At 47.1% G+C, this 6,714-nt stretch overlaps 1 pseudogene; it reads left to right on the forward strand.

Annotated features, from left to right (window-relative positions):
- Nucleotides 1-5,206: 5,206 nt before the first annotated feature.
- Nucleotides 5,207-6,445, forward strand: LOC147964038 (uncharacterized; annotated as a pseudogene).
- The last annotated feature ends 269 nt before the right edge of the window (nucleotides 6,446-6,714 follow it).

A 6,714-nucleotide genomic window follows, 5' to 3' on the forward strand; every position in this document is an offset into this window, starting at 1 on the left:
AGTATAGTAATCCATTCATATCAACCAAGTGGCTCTAAAGCTATAGAAATGATATCATGTTTATTTCCTTTGAAATGTGGAGTATATGAATCTATTCCTATGAACCAATTGGCTCTAAAGGAAAATATCCTATAAAAATCATATCATATAGAGTTCCTATGATATTCCTCGACACTAAAGGATGCTTGAAATTGCTGTGGGTGATACGATGGTCTTTCTTTGTAGACTCCTCACCCATCTTTATAGTTACCTCTCGAAGATGAATGAAATGATATATACATGGTATTCTACATCTGCAATTTGGTACACGAAAACTCGGTAAAAGTTTGCGAGGTTCGAATTTTCAATAAAGCTATATGCACTGCATTGTGGAACGAAGGGAGCATACGGCAGTTGCTAACACTCTCGTGGAAGATTTGTGTGTAGGAGGAGTGGCTGTCCTATTAAATGACATGGCAAAACTGACACTGTCGGATGCCGATCTAACGGTTCTTACGGTGTTCGTCGGGAAAAGGCTTGTGGCGAATGTTTGTCGGATAATGATTTACAGACGCATGCATTGCATTGATACGTGCCCCCCTCTCTGTCACGCACACGCACCCTCACAAGTCACGACTCTCCCGAGACCTCTCGCAGACTCGCACGTCGCACCCACCGTCTATCTGCAGGTAGACGTCACGCACATATGTTCTCTTCACACCCTACCCTCAGAACTTCTAAAAAACAAAAGACGGCGCGCACATTTTATTTTAGCTCACATGTCACACAATTATACTATTACTCTTGCGGCGAACGTTCTTTGGGCATAGTATATTGTACTCTCACGAAGAGAAGCGGTGCACGCACGCACTAGTTCTCTCACATCCAGTCACGGGTACACGTAGGAGCGCATTTTTTGAAGCTGGCACAACAAAATCACTCCACTATATATAAAAGCAGGAGCCTTAGCGCTTGCTTTACTAGGGTTCCTCTCGTTCACTCTCTCATGCTCTCTAGATCTAAGCAACACATAGGTGGCCACACTCTCTCTCAGCTCACGGCTGGTCACAAATCCAGCCGGACAACCTCGACCGGGGCAGGGGTGTAGGTGCATCGTTCACGCTGTCGGTGGCGGCGAGGGAGGAGACCAACGGTTGCCCGCGCGTCCCGATCGGCGACTGTGTCGTTCTCTCCGAGACAGCACCGGCTCGGGAGGGCCTCCGACCCCTTCTTCCTCCCTGCGGTATTGTGGCCAAGATGCGGCCTCCCGACGCCGTCTTTGCCACATGCCGACGACCCTCAGGTATATATTCCTTCGAAACCTGCCTTGCTCTACTGCCCCAGCTCCCTTTGTGTGGATCCTTTTCTACTTCCATCCGCTGTTCCAAAGCCACCTAGACTTCTACTATTATTAGAAGTAAAGCTAGTTCATATAGTCGACTCAAAGCATTGGTTCAAACAGGGAAGAAAGTGGGAAAGCTGTTGCATGAATCTAGGACTTGGTTCTAATAGGAAACGGGGGAAAGTAGTAATATCTGTCACTGTTTAAATAACCATATTTCGTATTTGCGCAAACAGGGATGTCTGTCTCCATATTATTTCAGGATGTCTGTCTCTGTATCGTTTCTATCCGTGCAATCAAAAGCACACCTCAGTTTTAGTACAACTACGCAAAATGAGATGGCTATCCCTCATTGCCGTCGTCTAACCTCCCGTCCTCAAGGTATCCCTACATTGGTAGTAACTAAGGTAAAATGACCAACGCAATCTAAAAGAAGCTGATTCGTACGTTTTACTTCCTGATTGCAGTGCAGGGATGAGCGAAAAAAACTACATCCTAGTCCGGAATGCACTTTCTACCAGTTCATCCATGGACCGAGGACTAGCTGGCACGGCTGCACGGCAGTTTTTTGGACAGGTGCGCGGACAAGAGGCATTGTGGTCTGCTTATTTCTGCAAATAGCAGTGCTTAAATTTAGTGGAATGCAGAAGCATTTCAGCTGGTCAGTACACTGCATGGTTCAGTTCAGCATTCCAGCTGAGACCACAATTATAATTCGTTATTCTGGAATGAGAGAACCTAACCCTGAATGGTGGCAACAAGAAAAAACCAGAGTGAACTCCAGGAAATTTAAGCCTGCCGGGAGGTCCTTTGCTCAGAGAAGCCTTGCTTGTTTTTTCCTGATTTGTAAACCTTCTCACAACTTTGTCTTTTGTTGTTAACTAGTATATGTTTGTTATGTTCTATGAATCATTGAGATGTATAAAATTGCTTAACTTATGCTTTTCAAGTTTTTTATGAAGACGAGTTTAATGTGAGTGTTCCACATGAGCGCTGGACTAGCGTGTGAATGTTTGGAATTTATTACATTATGGCCTCAATTAACTGCATGAACCACTATAACAAGATACATAGTTGCTTATATGTCAGACAGCAGATTGTTGATTCTTAGCTGGTCGATAGCCTAGTGTTGAAGCGAGCTGAGCCAATGTGCCGTGTTTTGCACAATTGCTTACAAGTGGGGTAGCACCAACAGTGTTTACAAGTACTTATGTATACGTAGGCACACGGTTCTCGAACGAGTGCTCTATTTCATCAAAACACACACTGCTCGTATGATAAACCGTGACCACTTATGTCTTACCATGCCATATTCATGAAAAAACTAGTGAGGACGCATCTGTTTCGACAACAATTACGATGGTTCTCACATGATTCACGGGCACACAAAAGTAGCAACAGTTCCCATAGATGGATTCAAACAGAGTACTAGCCCCAGAGGGGTCGATAACAGGCAAGGTTCGGATAATTAGACACAATCCAAAGTACTATTAAACACTAGCTGGGGCAACTATTTCATGCCTCGATCTAATTTGGGCTGGACACAAGATGGACCTTGCCATGAACATCATCGAGGACGTCCCGCAGCAACTCAATCCTGTGAACCTTCATGAAGACAACCTTGTGGCCTTGCCACTGATAAACTTGTTTGTGGAGGCATGCCACGTCATCTTCCTGTGTAAGCTTGACATGAACAGTATGCCTCACAAACGAAGGAGTAGCTTTGAACTTCTTGTGCTTCAGTACACCCTGGACAACACGCCTGACAACAGTGAGGCTGGAATACAACTCTTCATTGGCATAACTGCAAATGGCTTCCAGGATCCAACAGCCTAAGAACTTTGTTTTCCTAGTGCGTATATTCAGGTCGTCCGCCTCATAGTGAGTGACATGTAAAACCACATAATCCTTGTCTGCATCAGGGCTCTAACTGAAACAGAAACAAATTCTGAATTACTTTTTAGTATAAGAAACACAAGTTATTTAAACCACTATGTATAGCATGGCATCGAAGCTAATAAAATTTTGCATTATTAATCACCACATACTTCTTTTTCTAAAAAAATCACCACATACTTAGATGAAAAACCACAATCGAGATCGGCAAAGAAGGAAATCACCTTGGGCAGCTCAGCGGGGGGGGGGGGGGGGCACATCCTCGAAGGGGGAAAACTGCTCCTGCAGTGCCATGGGGGCTGTAACCTCAAACGGGGCGTTGACCATCTCAGTAGTGGCCGTGAGCATATCTGGGGCTGGCTCGGTGGTTGCCTCCATCTTCTTGGAGCTCTCTGTCTCGTGGGGATCAGCCTCCCGCGTCTGCTCTAATATCGACAAATCTTTGCCTGGTTCTCCTTGATCCATCATGAAACTGATGAATACTAGGAGACCACTGAAAGGAAAACACAATCGCAATGACAATGAAACAAAAAAGAGAGTGAGGATCGGTTACTGCTTTGCAAAAGTTCTTTTTTTTCTCTGAACGAAAAATATACCAACATCACGGATCCGCTTACCTTCCCTTCGTTTGGAGAGAAGAACAGTGGAAGACACGAGTGTTGCCTTTCTTGTAGACGGTGAGGGAGAAGGGGATTCAGCAAAGAGTGAAATGATGGTTGCTTCGTCCGTCAAACTTAGACTGCGGGGAGGTGGGGTTTTGTGATACGACGGCTCGTTACTGCTGCGCTACGACCAGGGCAACTCTCCGCCTGCATACGGCCTTCTAATTTGGTGGATGGCATTTAGGCCCGCGCGCTACATGGCCAGCATGTCGGTGAACAAAAGTATAACGACATTCGGTAGAGGGAGACGTTTCAATGACCTAGGAGGAGCTAGAAGCGGTAGAGTGTCTCCACTGTACTAGTAGTAATTGTTTTTTGGGTAGGTGTAGAGTGTCTCCATTGTACTAGTAGTAATTGTTTCTCTGGGCCACATGGCAGTCTCTTGTGGAATGCGAGCGGTCTGCTCGGCTTGCTCTCGTGCGGGTCACTCTAGGCATGAGTGTAATGATTTTGCTCGGGCTCATGGATTGGTTTGGAGGCAGAGCTCGCTGCAACAAAACACGAGTATTTCAGAATCCTCAGCTGATCAGGGGAAGGGAGCCGGAGTTATTGGGATATCTAGTCCTGTCACATCGCCACCGCCCACATTGTTCCAATCTCCTCGCCTCCCTGCCAAGGAAACCTCCTGCCCTTCCAAAGAAAACCTCTGCTCGTCGCCGCTGCAGCCGGCCATGGCAAACTTTGAGCTCGACCCACACCGTCTAGTGCCGCCGGGGCATCACATCATCGATGGTGGGGATCGACGTCTGCCCCGCACCTTCTTCACGCATGTGAACCGCCCGCCTCGACGCCATGAAGATTACATGGTGGCTGAGGTTATGCCTGCACCGGATGGACCTCTTGGACCTGTCAGAGAGGAAGTGGTTCAATTTCTTCAGAACAGAGGTATTCTTGTCCGTTCTGCTCAGCCGTGGTTTCATGGAGTTGGTCTGTTTCAAGTTCAGGATCCGTCTGTTAGATATACTTTGATTCAGCATCCACCGTTTGCTTTGGGAAATGATCGATTTGTTAGATTTATGAAGCATGATGAGGGGGAAAACTTCAAAGGAAATCATGGTTTTCGTAAGGGCTGGCTCATGTTCGTTGGGATTCCAGTTGATTATCGTACGACAGAGTATATCTCTCAGGCAGTAGGTACTTTTGGAAAGTTTCATTCTTGGGATAGTGAAGATCCGTACCTGGCCCGTACTGTTGTGGAGGCAAGCTTTCAGGATACGCCTCTTGTGCCAAGGGATGTGGTCTTTGGAGATTATGTTGAATGGGGGGGGGTGCACAAGTTTCCTGGACTGCTGCATGTTATGTTCTTGGGGCAGACTTTGCAGACCAGATGCCCAACGATGAGGATCCGATGCCTTTGGATGGCAATCCTCATCCAATGCCTGGACACCTAATTTCGGACAACATACCATTTGTTCTCTCGCCTTACCCAATGCTTGGATGGAATGACGCGCCTCTTGCACCTCCTCCCCCTCCTCATAACCCAGTTGCTGCTGGTTGGGGCAATGCTCAATGGGGAGATGAGGAGGATAATAATCAGCCCCCACAGCCCGCTGTGCCAGAACAAGATCAAGTCTCCATTGTCATTGATCAACCAGAAGAATCTGAGTCTGTTGAGAAGCCTCTGCAGGTCGTTCAATCGCAGCATCCACCATTGTTCGATCTGATTGCCCCAGCTCATGTTCAACCTGCAGTTGTGGAGGAAAATCCATTGGCTATTGTCCCCTATCAGCCACCTGTAATTCAGCACCATCAGATCTTCATTGGGATGGCTCGGATTGTGGCTGGACCAACTCTTCCGCCTGAAATGCTTTGGAAGCGCTCGTTTGAGAATTTGATGTTTGACTTTTCAGTGAAGGAGGAGCCCAGGTCCATTTTCTTCAAGCCCTTCGGGACTGTCACATATTCCAAGCGCAAATGGTCGATTGCGTTTGATGACTCTCAGAGGATGTCCATGCTGGCCCCAAGTTTGCCCAGTACTTTGACTAGCAATGCAACTGTCACTAGGCGCCCAGTTGCTCGATCCTTGTTTGGTAGTTCTTCTGTCTCAAGTGATGGGCATTCTGGTGATGTGAGTTCTGATGGGCTGTTGATTTCTGAGGCTGTGGTTGCTGCGGATTCTGGGGCTGTGGGGCTTTCTGGCCAGGAGGAGGTTTCCTCTCCTATGGTTTTCGCTACGGAGTCCAAGACTCGCCAGAAAAACCAGCGTGGTAGGCGGAAGATATCTGCTCCCTTGGTGGACACTTCAGTTAGAAGATGTACGAGGAGCGCGACAAAGTTGGATGGTTTCAAACCTGTGGGTTTTGAGCAACTTTCACTTTAGCCTGCTAAAAGACGTCCTAGGTCCAAGCCCATGGAAGAGAAGGCCCGGCCCAATCCGGAAGCTGCTGCTGGCATGGACAACAACACTGAAGATGTGGGCACCAACAAGACTGAAGATGTCCCTCCGCCGATGCCGATCGGGGTGCTACAGGCAATTGGAGCAGAGTTGGAAATTGATTCCAACCTGCTGTCTCAGTTGAAGCTTATGGCTAATCCTAAGGATGACTCCTCCTCCGGCAGTGCTTAAATGTTAAAGTTTAATGATTTGTCTAGGTGTAGCGAGCCTGTCAAATTTGCTATCTGTTATGTCCTCTCTGAACTTATGCACTATGGTCTAGACTTGGCACTTCTGGTTTTCTATGGCCTGGGTTGTGTGGCACTAGGTGTCACACTATTTTTGCTATGTTCTTATATACTATTCTATGAATCAAAGGTCAATGCGTAGCTGGAAGGTTCTTTGTTGGAATGTCCGTGGGTTAAATTCTGAAACAAGGCAGCGTGCGGTTAGGCATAAAG

The sequence above is a fragment of the Triticum urartu genome, chromosome 6A, assembly GCF_056163025.1.
Source record: "Triticum urartu cultivar PI428250 chromosome 6A, HENAU_Tu73, whole genome shotgun sequence".
NCBI classification, from domain to species: domain Eukaryota; kingdom Viridiplantae; phylum Streptophyta; class Magnoliopsida; order Poales; family Poaceae; genus Triticum; species Triticum urartu.